Here is a 24,212-nt window from a genome sequence, read left to right on the forward strand (position 1 = left end):
GGGTTCTTAAATGTCAATAAACTTATATAACAAAATTTGTGGACATAGGTTCACGTTTTGGTATAGCCCCCATATAACGGTAGCCCCCGATTTACGGTATTTTGACGGTTTTACCTACATTTTCAGACCGATGAAGCTATAATTTGACATTTGAAGTTCTTAAATGTCAATAAACTTATGTGACAAAACTTGTGAACATAGGTCCACGTTTTGGTATAGCCCCCATATAACGGTACCCCCCGATTTACGGTATTTTGACGTTTTTAGCCACATTTTCAGACCGATATAGCTATAATTTGACATTTAGGATTCTTAAGTGTAACTAAACTTATATAACAAAAGTTGTGGAACTAGGTCCACGTTTTGGTATAGCCCCCATATAACGGTACCCCCGATTTACGGCATTTTGACGTTTTTATCTGCATTTTCAGACCGATTTAGCTATCAATTGACATTTAGGGTTCTTAAATGTCAATAAACTTATATAACTAGTGGACATAGGTCCATATTTTAGAATAGCCCCCATGAAATCGGGCGGTAAGATTTCAGGTATTTTGAGAATTTTACCAACAAGTTTTAACCGAATTATCTGTAATTTTTACATTTGACATTTGAAATTCTTAGTGGTCACCACACCTCTCCACCAAAAATTGTCAAGAAAGCCCCCATATAACGGTACCTCCCGATTTTCAGTAATTTGATGATTATAGCTACAATATTAGACCGAACTAGCAGTAATTTGAAATTCGAAGTTCTTAGTGATCACAACATAGGTCCATGTTCGGATATAGCTCCCATGTAACGGTACCTCCCAATTTTCAGTAATTTGGCAATTTTAGCTACAATTTTTAACAGAACTAACTGTAATTTGACATTTGAAGGTTGTAGTGGTCACCACACATCTGCATCAACAATTTTCAACATAGCCCCATTATAACGATACTTCCCGATTTTCGGTACTTTGAGGATTTTACTTAAACTGTTTAACCGAACGTAGGTCCATGTTTTTGTATAGCCCCAAAACAAACCTCCCGATTTTCCGTGCCTTAGCTTTATTTTTTGGACGAACTTTCTGTAATTTGAAATTTAAAAGTCAACAAAAATTCTGCAACAAAAATTGTTCATTTAAGTTAATATTCTCATATAGCCCAGATACCTCCGAACTAGCTGTTAATGACATTTGAAGTTCCCACGTTATGTACCGATTTTCGATATTTTGAGGATTCTAGCTAAATTTTTTAACCGAATTAGGAGTTATTAGGGGCTCCCATCAAAAACTGTCAACATAGGCCCATGTTTTATTATAACCCCTATATAACAGTACCTTCCAATTTCTAGCCCACCAAAAATTGTCAACAGTTAGATATAGGCACCATAAAAAGGGCCTCCCGAATGAAGCATTTTATGTACATTATCTGACATTTTAACGTACTCACTTAAAGTTGGGGACGGGAATGAATATTTTATGGTGGAGGGTATGAAAAGTTCGGCCCGGCCGAACTTAATGCTTTTTTACTTGTTATATTTCAAGGGAATAAATGATAGCATAGTGATTAATAGGCAAAAGTTCATTCATCCCTACAGGAAATCATTTTTGAGGAAAAATGTCAAAAAGTCATAACCCTAATCAGCATACAAAGTCTACAGTTTTTGGAGGTACTTCCGATCCTGAGGCTATATCTCCAGATCGGGCGGCATTTTTAAGATTTATATAGCCTGTGACACTTTCAGGCCATGTGGTAATATACTCTGAAAGTTTCATGAAGATCGGTTCAGCGGTTTTTGAGTCCATAAACCTTAAAACAAACAAACGTACAAACATTTTCCTCCGTTATAGATATACTCGTAGATATCGCACAAATTTCATTGAAATAAATATGGGAGCTATAGCCAAATCAACACCGATTTCAATACTTATTTCTACACAAAATTTATTTCTACACCAAATTTAAATTGAACATACATAGCGTGTTTGGGGCATCAAATACATGAAATCGGCCGAAAATATATATAGGAGCTATATCCAAATCTGAACCGATTTCAATATAATTTTGCATACTCATTTCTAAAACAAATTTAGTTACAAAACGAAACATTGTCCCACAACATCCCATACGGGACAAATTTCATTGAAATTGGACATACATACATGAAATCGGCCGAAAATATATATAGGAGCTATATCCAAATCTGAACCGATTTCAAAATAATTCGGCATACTCATTTCTACAACAAATTTAGTCACACATTCCTAATTTCATTGAAATTGGACATACATAGTGGGTTGGGTGCATCAAATACATGAAATCGGCCGAAAATATATATAGGAGCTATATCCAAATCTGAACCGATTTCAACATAATTTGGCATGATCATTTCTGCAAAAAATTTAGTCACCCATTCCAAATTTCATTGAAATTGGACATACATAGTGGTTTGGGTGCATCAAATACATGAAATCGGCCGAAAATATATATAGGAGCTATATCCAAATCTGAACCGATTTCAATATAATTCGGCATACTCATTTCTACAACAAATTTAGTCACACATTCCAAATTTCATTGAAATTGGACATACATAGTGGGTTGGGTGCATCAAATACATGAAATCGGCCGAAAATATATATAGGAGCTATATCCAAATCTGAACCGATTTCAACATAATTTGGCATACTCATTTCTGCAACAAATTTAGTCACACATTCCAAATTTCATTGAAATCGGACATATGTAGCGTGTTTGGTATATCAAATACTTGAAATCGGACGAAAATATATATGGGATCTATATCCAAATCTGAACCGATTTCGATATAGTTTGGCACATTTTGTAATAAGCCACGTTCCGTCACTCATTCCAAATTTCATGGAAATCGGACATATATAGCGTGTTTGGTACATCAAATACTTGAAATCGGACGAAAATATATATGGAAGCTATATCCAAATCTGGACCGATTTCGATATATTTTGGCAAATTTATTTTTAGGCTAAAAGCCATCACACATTTCAAATTTGGAGTCTGTATCTGTAACCGTTCTATAGATATTTGCATACAAAGTTTACATTTTTTGGAGGTACCCCCGATTCTGATGCTATATATCCGGATCAGAGCGGAATTTCGAAACTTTTTATAGCCTATGTTACTTTCAGGCGATGTAGTAATATACCCTGAAAATTTCAGCAAGATCGGTTCAGCGGTTTTTAGTCTATAAATTTCAAACAAACAAACAAACAAACAAACAAACAAACAAACATACAAACATTTTTCTATTTTATATATATAGATTGTGTTCTGCTTGTTGAGCCCTTTCATTTGATACCCATATTAATGGGATTAATAAAACCTACGTTATCCGCCATCTTGGATTTCAATTTTTTATAGTATATTGTATTCTGCTTGTTGAGCCCTTTCATTTGATACCCATATTGATGGGATAGATAAAACCTACGTTATCCGCCATTTTGTAGCGGCCGCCATCTTGAATTTATAATGATAATGAATAAACATAATTGTATTGTCACCAAAATCCAAAGTGTATACAAAATGTCAGATTAATCGGTTGACAGGAAGAGGGTGAAATTTGAATTACTAAATTTGACCCAAGAATAAATAATAAATAAATAAAAAAACAAACGGGGTGAGCTAAATAAAACCATTTTAAAATAGTTTATGTGCTTGGAACCTAAATCCTCTTTTGGACCTAACCACAGACTTCGCAGAACTATTATACGTTTATCGATGGTGGATAACTTTATTCTTTTTTCATTTCGAACTTATTGGTCATCAATTCAACTCACTACTATCCCCTAATGCTCAGATCAATTTCTACTTTTGTTTTTAAACAACCAATTGCATTTGAGAATTCACTTCCGTTTAAATTTGTTTCATCTTGACAATAAATCATATAACATTTCAGCAAATCTGAAGCAAATCAATTTATTGCTTACGGTCCTTTAAGTTAATGGCTATCATTCGTTTCTTCCTTTTTATACCCTCCACCATAGGATGGGGGTATATAAAGTTTGTCACTACGTTTGTAACTACTCGAAATAATCATTGTAGACCCCACAAAGTATATATATTCTTGATCAGCGTGCAATTCTACATCGATATTGCCATGTCCGTCCGTCTGTCCGTCTGTGGAAATCACTCTAGCGTCCGAACGGATTGACGTAGGGGGCTTTCGTATAGCCCCCATACAAAATGACGCGTGACGCGTCGTCCTTTTAAGGAATTTTTAAGATATTTGACCCATTTTACCACAGAATTGGTTGTAATTTGGTACTTTGTGTCTACAGAGGCCAAAAAATATTCCTACCAAAGTTGGGTTATATAGGTCCACGTTTTGGTATAGCCCCCATATAAGGCCCCATATATAGTACGCGTCATTTTAATATATTTTGAATGTATTAGACCCATTTGACCAACGAATCGGTTGTAACTTTGTATTTTGTGTTTCCAGAGGCTAAGAAACATTTCTACCATAAAATGTTTATATAGGTCCACGTGTTGATATAGCCCCCATAATACAATATCTCCCGATTTTCGATATTTTGAACGTTTTAGCTTCATTATCACACCGAGATAGCTGAGATTTGTTATTTAATCTTTTTAGGCGTATAAAACTTTCCCCCAGAAATTTGTTGGTATTGGTCCACGCCATCATATAGCCCCCATAGAACGGTACCTTCCGAATTTCGGTATTTTGAAGGTTGTGGCCACATTAATCCACCGAAATGGCTGAAATTTGTGGTGGAGGGTATAAAAAGTTCGGCCCGACCGAACTTAACGCTTTTTTTACTTGTTATTCACTGAAATGGAACAGAATGTTGTCATTTGTTGGTTTGAGTGAGGGGGTTTATTTCATTGTCGAATACAATCAATATCAATAATTTGATCACCTAGCATGTGCGTCTATCAATTTTCCGCCATGCAATATGTTTTGAACTTTAGTTCATGTGTATATGTATGTATGTACATACATATCATCTGAGGCGCAACATAATCAATAAAAGCACAAACAACACAAACAAATCTAATCAATTATTTAGCACTTTTATGATTTATGAACGGAAAATGAAAATAAAATCGATTGTCACCACAATTCATAGCCACATTTTGACTTGACACAACAACGAAATGGTTGATTCAATTGACCATGACAAAACTACGTGAGAACTCGGTGTAGAGCTAATGTCATATGAATTGTTTTCATTTGTGTATTGTCATTTATAACGGCATATAAACCAAGGAGCATCAGCGTCGTCTTTTTTAAAATCTCTACTTACTCAAAGTGTGGCTGATGGCCAATATTACCCAACTTCAAAACATGCTACATTTAATTTGAATTTAATTAAATTAATTAATTATTTTAGTTAATTTAATTTTAATTTATGACGAATGCCCACGATCTAATCAAAATTATTACTTTCAATATCCTTTTTTTATTCGAGTCTATCCATGTGGACAAAAACAGTTATTCGGGGCAAAGGTAAAATGTTAAGGTTTTTTTAGGTTTTCGGATTTATTCTTTGAAAACGGTTGGTCTAATCAAAAAGTGACCAGAGTAAATATTGAAGACAGAAATATTATGTACAAGTTTGTATGTGTTCCCTGAAGAGCGCAGGTATACCCTTAAAAAAATCAAATAAAATCAGAGAGTCTTTAGTACAGTTATTCTATTTATTAATTTTATGCATTATATGTTATATTAATTTTATGCAAAATTAGCCCATTTAAGCCACATGTGTAATCGTAAGCCCAACGAACGAAATCTCTCCGATTTTTTGGAATTTTTGGTGGGGTTTGTTGCGCTGATTACGGTAATGTATAATTTTCAAGGGCGTCGGTTATTCGACCCGAAAGGCCAGAATTAAAAAAAAACTGGGTTAGAACCGAGTCTACTGAACCGATTACTGCAAAGTGGATATCATTTGAAAGCTTATGGAAATAACTTAACACATGGCATGTTAATTTTAACCGGTTTGGCTCATAATGTACTTACAGTGCTAATTTTTAATTTGATTTTAGAGAGCGATATCTCGAAAATGGTAAGACTTTTTTAAAAATCATAAAGACCATTCTTGTAGACAATTATTAAATCTACAACTTTTACTTTAGCCCGTTTTTGCTGAGTCTTGCCGTTTTTTTTTTGAGAAAAATAAAAAAACTGGATAATGCCACCAAAAATTAATTTTGAACCCGAATAATTTTTCACCACACATGGAATCGATGGGGACTTTTAGGACATTGCTCCCAATGGTAAACACTAGCTCCCATCTAAAATTCAGATTTGTGGGAATTTTTCCTATTTTCCCCTTATACGAATGTCTATTTTGACTGGGCTAAACCTTATAATATGCCTGATTACACTGTGAACCAAAATTTTGGGGGGTGGAAAATTCCTTTTGGGGGTGATAGCCCATGATGAGTATATTCAGAACCCTAAAGGACAGATCCGCCGTGAGTCGAACTTTTGAGTTATGGCGTGATGAATTTTTCACTGGATGCCCTATAAGCCGTCAGAAACTAGCGGTATATCTTTGTTCGCAGTTATTCTAGATTATTTTTAAGATGACATGTATGCAGTCAAATCTAATGAGGATCTTTTTCGTAGAACATTTCGACCTTCTAACTCGCTTCCTTCCATGTCCTTTTCGTCCTTTATTTTAAGAGCCGCTATAAAAGTACCACAAGATGACGTTTTTCAGCTTCGAAATGTTCTGCAAAAATGTCGGCCAGACAATTTTAGTTGCGGCTCTCATTGACAACAAATCGATTTTGTCGCGTTTTCATAGTAATTTTTTACATTTACCTCTATTTGCTCAGAAAAAAACTGTGTTTTGTGTTTTTGTATGTTCTGCAACGAATATACAAAAAACAAAATATAGTCTTTTTCTGAACAAAAACAGGGTAAATGCACAAAACGTCCACGAAAACGCGACAAAATCGATTTGTTGTCAATGAGAGCCGCACCTAAAATTGTCTGGCCGACATTTTTGCAGAACATTTCGAAGCTGAAAAACGTCATCTTGTGGTACTTTTATAGCGGCTCTTAAAATAAAGGACGAAAAGGACATGGAAGGAAGCGAGTTAGAAGGTCGAAATGTTCTACGAAAAAGATCCTCATTAGATTTGACTGCATACATGTCATCTTAAAAATAATCTAGAATAACTGCGAACAAAGATATACCGCTGTTTCTGACGGCTTATAGGGTATCCAGTGAAAAATTCATCACGCCATAACTCAAAAGTTCGACTCACGGCGGATCTGCCCTTTGGGGTTCTGAATATACTCATCAAGGGCTTTCACCCCCACAAGGAATTTTCCACCCCCCAGGCCTCGAGCTCCATTTTGTTGCACAGTGTTATCGAACCTAACTACCCGTGAAACGTAGCGTAATGGCTACATGTGTGGCACTTCGATAAACTCCTAATTTTTCAATGCACTCTTAGGTCATAACAGCTCAACTCGAAAGAGAATTAATTAAAAAAAAAACTTTTCCAACAAAACTTTAGATCACCCACACAACGATACACCCAATTTGAAATATTTTAAGATTTTTAGATATATTTTTCAAACAAATTAGCTATAATTTTGCAATAAGAATTCCTAGTACCCAAAAACCTTAATGGTTAGAACCTTATAGCACGTAGGCCCACGTTTGGGAAAAGCCCCCAAATAACGGTGCCACACGATTTCAGGTATTTTGACGGTTTTAGCAAAATTTTCAGAATAAGCTATAATTTGGTACTTGGCTCAACCTAAAATTCTGGACAGAGATATCACCTGATTTCGGGTTTTTTGATGTTTTTAGCTACTAGTGGGCAACAAATATATCTTACCAAATTGTGGACAACAAATATATCTTACCCAAATTGTGGACATAGGTCCACGTTTTGGAATAACCCCCACATATCAATACCAGCCGATTTTGTGTAATTAGAATTTTTAGCACAGACCGATTTAACTATAAATTTGTATTTAAGATTCGAATAGTAACAAGATTTTCTTGTCAACAACCTAAGTGATGCTGGCCAGCACTATGAGGATAAATTGTGTCTTTTGTGGGCATATGCTTCCTAATGCGATAGAACGGCCCAAAACGGAACTTGTCGCAATGCCAGCTGATAAGTTTTATTCCACGTTTTTGGCTTAAAAATCTAATTTTTATTTCAATTTGTTCTTCCATAAGCAAAATATGCCTTATTTGTCAGGTAAAAATCCACATGTACCTCAGGAATAAATATTTCATCCACAAAAAATAACTGTTTGCTGCGGTTTGCATGGCGGCGACGGTGTTACCGCACCATGCTCTCCGATTTTTTTTGCCGAAATCGGAAGATATGTACCTGACGACATGTGGTTTCAACAGGACTGTGGCACAATCACACTTCATAATCAATTTATTGAAGAGTACGTTGTATGAACGAGTTATCTCTGGAAAAGGTCCAGTTGATTGGTCACCTCGTTAGTGCGATTTAAACACTTCTAGACTTCAACAAGCTGACGACGTTGGAAGAACCAACATCGCACGGGAAATAGTGACCGTTTCGGCAGAAATGTGTGGCCGAGTCATTTAAATTGGGTCCAAGGTATTGACAGAAGCAAAGGTGGTCACGGTGTTCACATGAACGAAGGCGATTTCCATAAATGTTTTAATTGTACTTCAAGCATTTAGTAAGGTTTATGAAATATCTCAAATGGCTTTCGTGTTGCCGTTGTTGTTGTAATGTTGCATGGTACCTTACAAATGCGCATTTTAAAAAAATATTTTTTAAATAATGTATTACATATTTACGTAAAATTATAACAACTTTCTACCTTAAATTTCTTTCAAATTATTGCAAACATAACTGGAAATGATTATAACAAAATTCTATTATTATCCATCAGTGGTATCCACGAATGGTAAGTTTAAAAGTACACAAAAAACGAAAATAAAAATATGTGTTATTTACAACTGCAGTTTTTTATATACATACATAATAATTCCATTGATTATATGTAATTTACTTTTCATTGTTATGGTTAATTATCACTTAATTATCCGGTTTTTTTTTGTTATTTAACATTTTAATGTTTTTTTCAATCACTATTTTCAATAATAAAATTGTTTAAATGTTTATATAAAACTTATAGATTTTTTTATAATGACTTTTTTAATTTTCCCCCTATGGTTTAATATTAATGCCCTGGAATTTAAACAGACCATTCAATTAATTATTATTTACAATATCATTGTATTTAATTGCTTTGATAATTATTAAAAATAATTGCAATAATTTTGTAATTTGTTATGTTCTTTTTATTTAGTTACGCATTGCTGCATTAAATGAACCCTACATCGGTGATCTACAGGGTATACGTGGCGCGGATTTTGCTTGCTATCGCCAAGGCAGAAGAGCTGGCCTTTTGGGAACATTTAAGGCTTTCCTCTCATCAAGGTAAGTGGAAAGTTTAATATCTTATTTAATTTTTTTTGAAACATATTCTTTTTTCCTCTCACAATCGTATACTGTACGTTAACAAAACTGAGCATTAAAAATATTCTGGGTGCTGCTTTGTTCCATCCATTCAAGATGTACATTAGAGTTACTAAATTTTTTAAACTCCTTACTACCTCAAAATTACAGGAACCAACTTCAACAGTTGGTCCGAGCTCAATTGATGCATTGCGCGTCGACACCATTAACTTGGTCTTCTCGCCGTTTACCGCCAGACCCACTTTAGCAGATTCTCCTTCGACCTGCATAACGGTATAAGCTACTTCTTTTACTGATCGGCCTATGATGTCTATACCATCAGCGTAAGCAAGTAACATGTGACTATTGGTGTAGATTGTGCCACTTCTTTTGACGTTTGCCTCTCGTATAACCTTTTCCAGCAAGATATTGCAGAGATCACACGAAATGCCAAACCAAACCCTTCGGAGAGATTCTATCCCATTTTAACTGAAGATCTCGTGTCAGTTAAAGTCATTTTACAAAGCCGAATGAGCCTTGCGGGAATACCAAATTCAGACATGGCTTGGAATACCTTTGAACGTAGTGGGCTGTCGAAGGTTGCTTTATAATCGAAAAAAAGGTGGTAGGAGTCAATCTGCATCTCTTGGGTCTTCTCCAGGATTTGCCGCAGGGTAAATATATTGTCAGGTCTAAAGCCACAATGGTATGACCCAATTATCTCGTTGCCCATAGGCTTTAGTCGTTCGCACAATATCCCTGACACGATCTTGTAGGCAATCGGGAGTAGACGTATGCCCCTATAGTTAGAGCATACAGTCCTATCTCTTTTCTTGTGGACGGGCACAGGATACTCAGGTTCCAATCGTCGGGTACTCTTTCTTCCTGCCAGATGGTGCTAAATAGCTGATGAATACAACTTATCCACGTGTCGCCGGTTTTGACATCTCGGCTGGCTCCTGCTGCCTTATTATTCTTCAGCCGGTTTATTGCTGTCTTTACCTCATCTTGGCTGGGCGGAATACATTCAATACCATTTTCTGGGATTGGATCTGTGGTATCTTCGTCGTCTTCGCTGCTATTAGATACCAACAGGTTTGCAAAATGTTCTTTCCATATCCTGAGCACACTATCTGTATCAGTTACCAATTTACCTTGCTGGTCTCTACAGGAGGAGGTGCCTGTACGAAAGCCATCAGTTTGATGCTTCACTCGTTGGTAGAATTTTCGGACTTCATTCTGGCTCCTGTACATCTCGATTTTTTCACACTCCCGTTTTTTTCTCTCGATACCTCCCTCGTGCGCTAAGCGTTACTGCGGATTGTAAAGTAGCCCTATATGCCACACTTTTCTCTTCTGTAGCAGCACGACACTCCTAATCATACCATCGATTCCTTGGTGGAGGTCTTTGGTATCCAAGTATAGATTTTGCGGCTGTATGCATGGAATGGGTAATGCTTTGCCAATTCGCTGATATGTTATCGGTATGAGGAGTGTTTTGATTAAGCAATTGGGCTAGTTGATTGGAATATGCTGGGGCTAACTGGACCGTGCTTGGTATCTCTCATCCCCTACTTAATTATTACGATATAATTGAAACGTACTTGAACTAAACAAGCCTTGAACATTTTACATGGGTATATAGGCTATGCTAGGAGATTATTGAACAGATAAATGTATCAAGCAGTGGATAAACCGTATTATTCTCCATCCCTTTCTCAATGTACACAGATGAAAAGAATATTATGTGTCACATATTGGTAAGAATATTAACTTTAGAGGTTTTCCTCTTCACAAAATAATAATTCAGGTCAAGTTGAAGCAGTAAACTTCTTAAAAGTACTGCACTTTTGTTTCTATCATCTTGAATGTTTGCCTTTCACTATAACCACGTCGACTGCTGTAATTTGTAAGACTCAAGGCTTTTATTATTGTAACTTAAGCTGCATACACTAACCTTGTGCGTGTGCACCACATGTGGGCTCTTATGTGTTTATGTGTGTCTTTGCAAGGGTTTCTACATTCATTGTAGGAAGCATGGAGACATATGTCGACATGTCACCACTTTGTCTACTATTATGGTGACAAAGCCAACACTTTGCCAACAACTGATACTTTTACCTTAATAAGAAGAAGCATTGTATTGTTTAGGCAACCTTGAAAAAATTGGCTTTATTTACTAATTTTGTGTTTATGTGAATCTTGGGTTTAGCCCTTTTTAAAGATAAAAAGTCTGTAATACGCAATTTGTACTTTTTTAGTATTTTGATAATTATATATTTTTATACCCTCCACCATATGGAGGGTATAATTAAATTTGTCATTCCGTTTGTAACACATCGAAATATTCGTCGGAGACCCTATAAAGTATATATATTATTGATCAGCATAAAATTCTAAGTCGATTTGACCATGTCCGTCTGTCCGTCCGTCCGTCTGTCTGTTGAAATCAAGATACAGCTCGCAATTTTAAAAGAAAATTTGGTACAGAAGTTTTTATTACTTGCAGGATGGTTGGTATTGAAAATGGGATATATCGGTCCACGTTTTGATATTGCCCCCATGGAACGGTACCTTCCGATTTTCGGTATTTTTAAGGTTTTATCTTCATTATCCTACCAAAATGGCTGAAATTGGGTACGTAGTCTTCTTTAGGGGTACAAAACTTTCTCCCAGAATTTTGTCGGTATCGGTCCACACCTTCATATAGCCCCCATAGAACGGTACCTCCCGATTTTCGGTATTTTGAAGGTTTTCGCTTCATTAGCACACCGAAATGGCTGAAATTTGGTACTTAGTCTACGTTGGTGGTATAAAACTTTCCCCCAGAACTTTGTCGGTATCGGTCCATGCCTTCATATAGCCCCCATAGAACGGTACCTCCCGATTTTCGGTATTTTGAACGTTGTGGCCTCAATATTCCACCCAAATGGCTGAAATTTGGTATTTAGACTTCGTTGGGGGTATTCAAACTTCCCCTTTAAATTTGTCGGTATAGGTTCACGCCTTCATATACCCCAATGGAAAGGTACCTCCCGATTTTTCGTATTTTGAAGGTTGTGTCTTCAATATTCCACCAAAATGGCTGAAATTTGGCATGTAGTTATCAATGTGATATAAAACTGTTCGCCAGAAATATGTCTGTACTGGTCCACGATTTCATATTGCCCCATTTCTGACTAAAATTCGTCGGCATAGGTCCACGTTTCGATATAGCCCCCATAGAACGGTACCTCCCGATTTTCGTAATACTGAAGATTGCGACGTCAATATCCAACCGAAATGGCTGAAATTCGTTATTTCGTCTTCCGTTATAAAATATTCTAGAAGAGTAGTATCAGTATAGGTCCACGTCTTCCTATATCCCCATAGAAGCGTACTTCTTGATTTTCGGTATTTTTTAAGTTTTAGGAATATAGGAAATTTGGTATTTAGTCTTCTTTGAGCCTAAAAACTTTTCGTAAGAAATTTGTCGGCATAGATCGACGTTTTGAAATAGCCCCCATAGAATGGTGCCTCACATTGTTTTACCGAAATTTAGTATTAAGTCCTCTTCATACACGAAAGGAAACAAATTATTCCATTTTACTTCAATACAACTTGTGGTGGAGGGTATAACAAGTTCGGCCCGGCCGAACTTAACGCCGTTCTTACTTGTTCTTTAATAAAATATACTATTTAAACAAAATTATAAGTTCATCGTCTTATTAAGCTTTTTAATCTATAAAAAGTTTCAAATAGACCAAAAAAGGTAATAGTGACAAATTTGGTACCAATGTCTCCATATGACCCTTTATGTCTCTATTGACTCACTACTTCCAATGTCTCTACTGACTTACTACCTCCAATGTCCATACTGACTCACTACCTCCAATGTCAACACATGGTTGAGCAGCAACTACTGACATACTAGTTCCAATGTCAGTACTGACTTTCGAATGACACGTTGATACAAAATGTCTATAGGAAATTACATGAGTTGTCTACAGTTTGTCAGTAGTACTGTTGACAATGTCAGTAGATTCACTATTGACATTTCCTATAGGAATGTTAACATTTGAGCATCGCGTATAAACACAAGCATAAGCATACATGTGTTCATTAGAGTGATCCAAAGAACAAAACTTATTTCTTTTTTGAATTTCCTACCCCTACATTTTTTCTATTTGATCCAAAAAACTTATATATGAAATTTAATGGGGATCGGTTAACGTTAATCCGTACCAACATATCGATATTTGTTTCCAGAGCATGGGACCAAAGATGCATATTCACGAAAATTCTCTAAATGTCACAGTTATGGTCCGATCGATAAAAAAAACTTTACCAGTTAATTATTGTGGCTAAAAACCGATTTTTACAAAACAAAAATTTGAAAATGGGATCGTATTTTGATATGGTTATATAGGGCCAAAAATTCCAAAAATCGGCCAAATAAATATGCATATTGGAGCTGTATCAAAATCCGATCCTATTTTCAAAATTTTTGTATAAAACGTTTTTTTAGCAACAATAATGAACTGGTAATTGTGGCATTTAAAGAATTTTGGTGAAAATGCTCCTTAGGCCCCATATAAATTACTATGAAACAAAGATCGATAGGTTGGCACGGCTTAACGTTAACCGATCTCCATAAAATTTCATATGTAAGGTTTTTGAATCAAATGGGAATAATTAAGGGGTAGGAAATCAAAAAAAAATCTTTGTTTTGTTGGGTCACCCTAATGTACATACATATGTATGCATATCTAACTACATTCGTACATAACACGTATCCTGGCAACCTAGATTTTCGTAGCATTTCTTTAAGACACAGACATACTTAGCGACACTAAGATGCTAAGCATGCTTGCTATTTATTACTGGGGAATGATACTCGTGCATACATGCATGTTTTAAATTACGAAGTCATTGAGAAAATTATAAATTAATAAGGTAATTATTTTTCGAAAAATATTCCTTAAAACGTGCTTATCAAATTGTCAGAATTGTTATAAACCTTGTTAAAGCGGGTACCCTTTTTTAAATTTTTTTACAGTTCTACAGTTTTTATACCCTCCACCATATGGAGGGTATAATTAAATTTGTCATTCCGTTTGTAACACATCGAAATATTCGTCGGAGACCCTATAAAGTATATATATTATTGATCAGCATAAAATTCTATGTCGATTTGACCATGTCCGTCTGTCCGTCCGTCCGTCCGTCCGTCCGTCAGTCCGTCCGTCTGTCTGTTGAAATCAAGATACAGCTCGCAATTTTAAAGATAGAGAGTCAAAATTTGGTACAGAAGTTTTTATTACTTGCAGGATGGTTGGTATTGAAAATGGGATATATCGGTCCACGTTTTGATATAGCCCCCATAGGACGGTACCTCCCGATTTTCGGTATTTTTAAGGTTTTAGCTTCATTATCCTACCAAAATGGCTGAAATTTGGTACGTAGTCTTCTTTAGGGGTATAAAACTTTCCCCCAGAATTTTGTCGGTATCGGTCCACACCTTCATATAGCCCCCATAGAACGGTACCTCCCAATTTTCGGTATTTTGATGGTTTTAGCTTCATTATCACACCGAAATGGCTTAAATTTGGTACATAGTCTACGTTGGTGGTATAAAACTTTCCCCCAGAACTTTGTTGGTATCGGTCCATGCCTTCATATAGCCCCCATAGAACGGTACCTCCCGATTTTCGGTATTTTGATCGTTGTGGCCTCAATATTCCACCGAAATGGCTGAAATTTGGTATTTAGACTTCGTTGGGGGTACTCAAACTTCCCCTTTAAATTTGTATAGGTATAGGTCCACGCCTTCATATAGCCCCCATGGAAAGGTACCTCCCGATTTTTCGTATTTTGAAGGTTGTGTCTTCAATATTCCACTAAAAATGGCTGAAATTTGGTATTTAGTCTTCAATGTGATATAAAACTGTTCGCCAGAAATATGTCTGTACAGGTCCACGCTTTCATATTGCCCCATTTCTGACTAAAATTCGTCGGTATAGGTCCACGTTTCGATATAGCCCCCATAGAACGGTACCTCCCGATTTTCGTAATACTGAAGATTGTGACGTCAATATCCAACCGAAATGGCTGAAATTCGTTATTTCGTCTTCCAAGAGTTATAAAATATTCCAGAATAGTATTATCAGTATAGGTCCACGACTTTCTATACCCCCATAGAAGCGTACTTCTTGATTTTGGGTATTTTTCAAGTTTTAGCCACATTCTCTTTCCGAAATATAGGAAATTTGGTATTTAGTCTTCTTTGAGCCTAAAAACTTTCCGTCAAAAATTTGTCGGTATAGATCGACGTTTTGAAATAGCCCCCATAGAATGGTACCTCACATTGTTTTGCCGAAATTGCTGAAATTTAGTATTAGGTCTTCTTCATACACGAAAGGAAACTAATTATTCCATTTTACTTCAATACAACTTGTGGTGGAGGGTATAACAAGTTCGGCCCGGCCGAACTTAACGCCGTTCTTACTTGTTGATATTTTACAATGTTCTAATTAGTTATGTGTTACATCCAACTGAATGTTTCTTATAAAGACCATGGTGGACACAAATAAGCCCACGTTGTGGTACAGCCGTCATATAACGGTGCCGCCCGATTTTAGTTAGTTTGAAGTTTTTAGCTTACCTAAAAAAGTAAAGTGTTTGGAGCTCCCAGTAATCAAAAAAGGTCCCCACCCAAAATTGTGGGTATAGGACCCCAGCGAAAAGTTTGCCTCCAAAGAGGCAGTTAAATGATATGTACAAGTGATTTGGAAGTGCATCAAATTATGCATTTTCACTCATGATTTTTACAAGGGAGTGACCCCGGAAAGAGGCACTCCATTTCACCGCATTTTAACTGACCCTTTGGCATTGCATTTTAACTGAACCTTTGGCACTGCATTTTAATTGACCCTTTGGCATTGCATTTTAACTGACCCTTTGGGGTAGAATAGGAGGCAGGCCCGAGCACGTGTTTTGAATAACAGAATAAAATGCATTTATTATTTGTGCAAAACAAAAATATTAATAAGTTTATTAACACAAATTATGAAAATTCTCTATTGAATTCAATCGCAAACATGTGTGTTTCATCCGCTCTTCATTGAATCCAAGCTTAAGTGCTTTTGCTTCATCTGCAAAATGGGTTTGATATTGTCTTCCCATCACCAGTTAAGATTTCGACATGTACTCCAACTGCACTCCATTGGGAAATTTTATTCTCGTGAGTTACCGGAAAAATGTTCACAAATTAAATATTATTTAGTTTGTATAAACAAATGTTTGGAAATGTTAACACGATTATCTCTTTTTGGAAATGTATTCCGCTGCCTGTAGAGATGTTAAACTGATTTATGTACATGTAGGGATCTCTAACAACTGCTAATAAAATGTAGTGAACGGAGTGCCTTTTTCACGACTCCGTTTACACTGCATCCGGATGCTGTTAAATTGTGAGGAATTGGAGTGCCTTTTTCACGACTCCGTTGAACTGCCTTCGGATGTTGTTAAAATGTGACAAATGGATGTGATTCTTAGGATTGCATCCAAATGCGGTTAAAATGTGAGGAATGGAGTGCCTTTTTCACGACTCCGTTTGAACTGCATAAAAACATGCCGTGAAAGAACTAGTCTACATTGCACTACTTCCAATTTATTTTGCTGGAACATACTTTCGTGAGAGAATGAACACTAATTATTTCATATTAGTTTAGAATATTTGATGGTGGAGGGTAAGAGGCAAAGATAAGGTCCGGCCGATTTTAACTCTTTTTTAATTGTTTTTGATATTTTCGACCAAATTTGATATAATTGGCGTTTACGATTTTGAACATAGGTCCATGTTTTGACGTGACTTCCTCCCCTATAACGGCACCACAAGATTTCGGGCATTTGGCAGTTTTTATCTAGATTGTCTTTCTAAATGGGTTGTAATTTGACATAAAGGGTTCCCAGTGGTCAGGAAACTTCTAAAGCGAAAATTATGGACATAGGTACTTTCGTGTAAGAAAGAAACTATTTATTATATTTTAGTTTAAAATATTTCATTTTTTTATTTGTTTAATTTTCAATTTAAAAAATTAATTGGTTTAAAAATCTATCCACAAAACGTGGATCCCAAATTACATATATAGTTTTAATACAGTGCACAGTGTCCGATTTTCCGAAAAACCTGGCCAAAATTCTAAAAATTTATGGATTTTGACCTAACCTTTGGTTCTTATGTTTTTCGGGCCGCTGATTACGTTTTTGATATTATTTAACCTTCAGGCGGTAATTTAAGGGTTCTTTTTGGTCCCTCCTCCTATAAAATGTGATCTTATCGGATCAATATTCTACAAATGTTTTCGCCATCAATTTTTACTATAGGTCCTAGAATACACCAAAACTCTATATACTACTTTAACTCCAGAAATATGCAAATTAGAAAAACATTTTAGGGTTAATGTCGTACTTCATCAAAGTTTTGGCAAAATTGTCATACAAAGCATCATTTTAGAAGAATGGCGTCAAAGACAAAAATGTTCTCAGCTAAATTTCACTGTAAGTCACCAAAGAAATGAAATCTCTATTTGCATTACATACCAAGGAAATAGCGGTATCAATTTTGCCAAAAAACCAAGAAACTAAAATAGCGGTGCAAGCTTTCATAATTTCTACAGTTTTGGAAATATTTGAGTTAAGATCACTTGGAATCCTTGCACTTTAGGTGTATAATGTCTTTGGCAACTTTACTGACAAGAATGCAAGGAATATTTGTCTTAAAAAAATTAACCCTCGTGCGAGTCATAAAAGGGGTCCTTTTGGTCCCTTTTTCCATAAATCTTTAAAATCTCCTATCAAATGTGGTCGGATCAGACCAAAATATTCTAGAAATTTTTTCGCCATAAAATTTTATTATAGGTCATAAAATATATCAAAACTCTAAATTATGCCCAAACGCCAGAAAGTGGCCCTATACTATATTCTGACATTCTTAATGAAAAAATATGTATATACCTGCAAGACAAAATATCACATAAAAACGAAAAGTGAAAATATGTGCAGGATGTATCGATGGAAATTGGTAAAAAACCCTTCCTTTTTTATGAAATGATAAATTACGCGGCCCAACTCGATCTTAATCACAACTATTTTCATAATTTATTGTGAAAATTGATCTTGAAAAAAATTAACAAGTACGGACATCAATTATTAAAGAACGCACAATTCATTGGCGATACTGAACATCTTAAATACGTTTCACGTACCTTTCATTACAATTACAAAAAGAAAATATTTAATAACCGTTGTTTATTTTGCATATTATCATAAATTTATAAACAACTTAAATATTAAAAAAAAATAAAATTCCAAATAGGGTCACTTCGACCTGCTTTTATACCCACTTATTAAACAAGAAATGTATATATTTTTTCATAACTACACGCACTGGGATCCTATAAGCAATATCTGACCCTTTTTAGTGTAAATTGATACATTTTTTTCGATTTTTTGCCAGGTTTTTTGGAAAATCGGACACTGTGCAGTGTTGTAAATAAACTTTACGAAATGCCTTGGTGGTTGTCTGTAGCGTTGATTGGGTAACCATCCTTCAGATATAAATTATGCTTTAGCATAACTGTTAGTACGAGTGTATCCATAATCTTGTATATGCAAAATTCTACATGTCATAACATATAAAACATATACCTGTGAAACATGACATTCTGGGCTAGTTTAAATGAAGGGCAAAAAAGAGACAAAAATAATCTCTCATAAACTCTTTATTTTGCCACTATATCTAGCATTGAAATGTCTGAACGTGACCAAAAAAAGAATTTGTGTATATGGTATAAAGGGCGTTATGTAAAGCCTGCTTTAAGTGCTGCAGATAAGATATGATATCTATGCAAATACGGAAATGAAAATCAACCGATAACATCAATACTCAATGAAAAATTATATCGAACTATATCCTAAACGTGTGTAAAATATCGCCCAATGTAAATCAGATTTATGTATATTCTAAAATATCCGATATGAATAGATGAAGTTTGTTATTTATTTCTAAAGCACATACATCAGCAAGCATTTTTACATACTATGTACATATTATAGTCTTCCACAAACAAAGTATGTAAAGCATTTTCAATTATGCGAGAGAGAAATAAAACACAAAATAATCTACGTCAGTGTTTTGGTTGTTGTTGTTTCTTCGCGTATTGGAGTGACTTTTAATTTCATAATGTCAATCAAACCATGTTTATGGTTTACCACATATTGAACGTGGAAAAAGTAGAAATATTTAGCTTTTTTATTTCGTTTATGATGAGATACTGTAAAAAATAAGCTAATATAAGTTTTCACTGAAACCATCATATGTATGTGAAAATAACCTCAGGGTTATCAGCTTCCATTACATGAAAAAAACCATTAGTTGATAGCTGCAAAAGAATTGTAACAATAATTAACTAAAACAAGTTTGTTTGCAAAGTTTAAATAATAAGTTACCGACATGCATATATAATACATGTTATATTCTCCATCATGAAACAGAGGGTAAATTATGCTAATTATTCCGTTTGATGCAATTTCTATAAACAATAATATTTAGTTAAAAACAAGGTCATAGTCGGACGGGGCCGACCATGTGATGCCCTACACCACTGCCCTGGGAATTAGCTTTCAGCAAATCAAAATTCCTTTATGGAACAAATAAGCTTATTGTAAGAAATACTTTTTTTGGATTCTGCTTGGGACCTACAGTTTATCGCCGAGTCCGAAGGGCGTGTCCTACGACACCACTTTTAGAGAAGTTTTATATGGCTGAAATACTCAGAAAATGTTGCCAACAATACTGAGGTGTATTTTGCCACCGTTGAAAGTTTGATGTTATCTCGCCGAGGAATCGAATAGACGACAATCTCTGTACGCGGCTGATGTGAAGTTGAAATATAGCTCCACTCTATATAATATTATTAGAAACGAAGATACGTAATGATTGGTTTGCTTTGAGCATATTAAATGTCTCCGAAGTCTATTCTTGAAAAATCAAAAAATGTTTTGACATATCTAATAGGGTGCAACCGTGGTGCAATGGTATGCACACCCGCTTTCACGCTGAATGCCTGGTTTCAGTTCAGTTCCTAGGTCAGGCCACATGAAATTTTCAGCCATGAAAAACTTCTCTACATGCGGTGTCTTAGGACACTTCGTTTGGACTCGGTAGGTCCCTAATCATTGAGCTAGTATGAATCGGGGTGAAATCATTCATATTAGAGAAGCCTCCCTTGTCCCTACTGGGATGTTTGTGGAACAATTATATACATCATTATACATTTCTAATAAAAGTTCCAAAATTGGAAAATTGACATTGGTAGCCTCTTCTGATACATCTATAAATTGTCGTTGAATATTAGGTTCCTTTATGGAATACGCCTAATATAAATAAATATATAAGCCGCTCCAAATATAGTTAATTACAATGCAATTTGCCATATCTGGCCGTGAAATTTTCGACAGACGGACATTGCTCCAATTTTATTGAACACTGCAAATGCTATATACAAATTTTCAAAGGGAACATTGTGAGTTTATTGAAGATCTATCGTCCAAAAAAGTGCACTTGTACCACACATATTGTTCGGAAATGCACGCGATTTTGTGCTTTTTAGGGTATTTCGATAGTTCATTGTGGATATATATTGTGATATCACAAATATATTTTAACCGGTAAAAAACAACTAATAATGAGTATAAAGTCAAATAATTTCCATGCAAACAAATTTATGGCTGGGGTTCCACGTAATTTGCAATAATGCTGGGAATTTACATATCATGGAAGCATGGGAAGAAAATGTTGTATTCTACACAAAACCTATTATATATTAGGCAGTAGGCCCGCTAGTTACACAGGAGACATATTATTGCAATTTGCATCAGGGAAAAGGTCAGTAGTTCATTTTCCATATGTAGGCTACTTTGCTGTTACATGCCCTCCAGGAAGTAAAATATGGACCAAATTTAAAATTGTTATATTTCTCAAAAGTAATGGTCTATTTAACCCACTAGATAATATGAGATCATCATCCAAAATTGTAGGTGTGTTCTTCGACCTGAACTCTTACATCGTGCAAAATCTCGTGACTATTGACCTATAACTGCGACCTCTAGCGTGCTTCTGATTATACAACAAACAAATAACTGGATATATTAGGCTGTAGGTCAAGGAATGGTCTTCCAAATTTTATTTACGTGGGCGGAATGTATCTTCCATGAATACATATATAAGCTGTATATTAAAAGTTTTCACAATTTTCACACAAAAGTTGTGGTCCATTTAACCCGCTAAATATAATCTGATGACTATCTCAAATTGCAAGCTTCTTCTTTGTCATTTACTCTCACCTTAGTTAAAATTTCGAGGCGATCGGACCATTTTTGCGACCTACAGAGCAGCTACAAAATCGGATAAAAATTATGTATTTGGTCCATTTCACCCGCTAAATATTTCACGATCATCACCTATAACCAATTCTGGTCTGAACCCGACCTCCATGCAAAATTTCGTGACGATCGGTTCATAATTGCGGCCTGGAGTTTGATTACAATTTATAATGGACAGACGGACGTAAGGACGGACGGACACACATCTCAAAATCGCTTTATCTCGTCGAGATATGAAGATTGGTATACCACATTGGGGGTCTACGACCGATATTTTGCTGTGTTATATGAATTTTTCCCAAAACAAACTTATAATACCCTTTCCACATAGTGGTGTAGGGTATAATTACAATCAATTTGTTGATCAAATGAAACTAACACCTTTAAAATACCTAAAAGCGTTGACGCATCGCTTTATATGGTGATTTGTATGGGGGCAATACCAAAACGTGGACATAAACTATTTTTAGCAGAAGTGTTATTGAGCCTTTGGAAGCAAACAATGCCAAATTACAACCAATTCGGTGGTCAAATGGGACTAATACCATCAAAAGTGCTTAAAATGACGCGTCGTGTTATATGGGGCTATACCCAAACGTGAAAATATATAAAGAATCGTTGGTATAAATTTTTTAGCTCTTCTAGTAATAATATATATTTACGATCATACAATGGACTGCCAAACGCGTCAGTTATTTGCACTACTTTAGCCTTATACGATAGTGTTTTTTTATCTTTAATTATTTTTGGTCTACAGATCAGGCAAACTAATATCTTAACTGATTTTACTGTCGCTGCCCCATTTATTACATGTTCACACTCCCGATAATATGATTACACATACATATGTACATGAAATGGATGAGTACCTAATTTAAATGCCAACACCAACAATGTATTTCCATCTTCTCATTTTATGTTTTTCTTCCCACCATCATTCCCATACAAACAATTCTTCTTTTGGTACTATGCGAAAATTGTTTTCCTTTCGAACGAATGAGGCAAAAATAAAAAGTTTACAAAACGCGCTTCGGCTATACGCAATGCAATAAAAACGTACGAATGGAAAACATAAATCTTTACAAAGGTGTTTCTAACACTTAAGCAGTCAACCGTAAAGATGTGTATGTATGTATGTATGTTTGTAATATTTTGTTATAAATTAAGGCAGCCGAAGGAAGAATCAAGAATCAAGAATCAAGTCAGAAAAAGAAAGACCCAAATGAATATTTTACGTTTTGGTGTTTGCTTAGTGATAATAAGCGTATTAACCCCAACAGTATTCCAGTGATTGATGATTGACATTGTAAAAAAATAATAACTTTCAACAGTGAGTTAAGTGGTGTATGAGAATTGTTGTGGAAATTGAAAATGTTGACTAGCTTAAAACATATGAATACTGTTTCTGCTTAAGAACATCATATCGCTCATTTACTCAAAGAGTGGCATAACTCAAAAACTGCGATTTCTGAGTTTCTATTTTTTCTACAACTTCTATTTTATCCTGTGTCATATTTTCATGCTGATATCTCTAAAACTCAACGAGTTACAGCTCATTTACTACGAGCTTCGCATAATTCAACACAACAGTTTTTTGAGTTTTTGAAGCACTAAAACAATTCAAAACATGTTTGAACTTGCACAGAAATTTAGCACTGATATCTGGCTAGCTGTTTGCAAAATATGGTCTAAGTAGTCATTTTAGTTTTTGTGTAACAATCTTTTTAAGTTGGGAAGTCAAATTCCAAAAAAAAAAAAATATGAAAATACATAACACGTCTTAAAATTTAATGGTCAAAATATATGCAACAGAATCAAATCCCGTGCAAAAATCTTGAATATTTTGTAAAATGTTATTTTTTATATGATTCAAATCATTTGTTTTTGCTTTGGGAAGTTCATCACTGAACAAAATTTGGCTCGAAACACACTCCCCACATAACGCTAATTTTCGTAATAAAGTTGAACGATTTGTAAACGTTGTGGTGGCGTAAGCTTTTCCATGATAAAATATCAAAGAAGTCTGTTTACAAACGCCTTTAACGCAGATTGTTGACATAGGTCAAACATAAAATTATTATTTTGGGCAAAGTCATTCGGTGTCTCCCTAAAATAATGTCCACCAGTGAAAAGCTTATGATCGGGGCCACAGGAAACAGATATTGGCTAATTTTATGCTAAAATGCTGATATTATCTAAACTTATTAAACCTATTTCATATTTTTGTAATGAATATTATATGACTAATACAAGACAATCGTCGATCATAATTTCTTTAAACAATTTTAAATTTTCAACCATTTTCATCAGAGTTTG

At 35.2% G+C, this 24,212-nt stretch overlaps 1 pseudogene; it reads left to right on the forward strand.

The window, feature by feature from the left end:
* LOC141403036 (uncharacterized) overlaps positions 1–24,212 on the forward strand; it is a 1,250,555-nt pseudogene that overhangs the window by 810,761 nt on the left and 415,582 nt on the right.

This window comes from Musca autumnalis, unplaced genomic scaffold, assembly GCF_047663935.1.
Source record: "Musca autumnalis isolate F117 unplaced genomic scaffold, ASM4766393v1 scaffold_4, whole genome shotgun sequence".
Taxonomy (NCBI): domain Eukaryota; kingdom Metazoa; phylum Arthropoda; class Insecta; order Diptera; family Muscidae; genus Musca; species Musca autumnalis.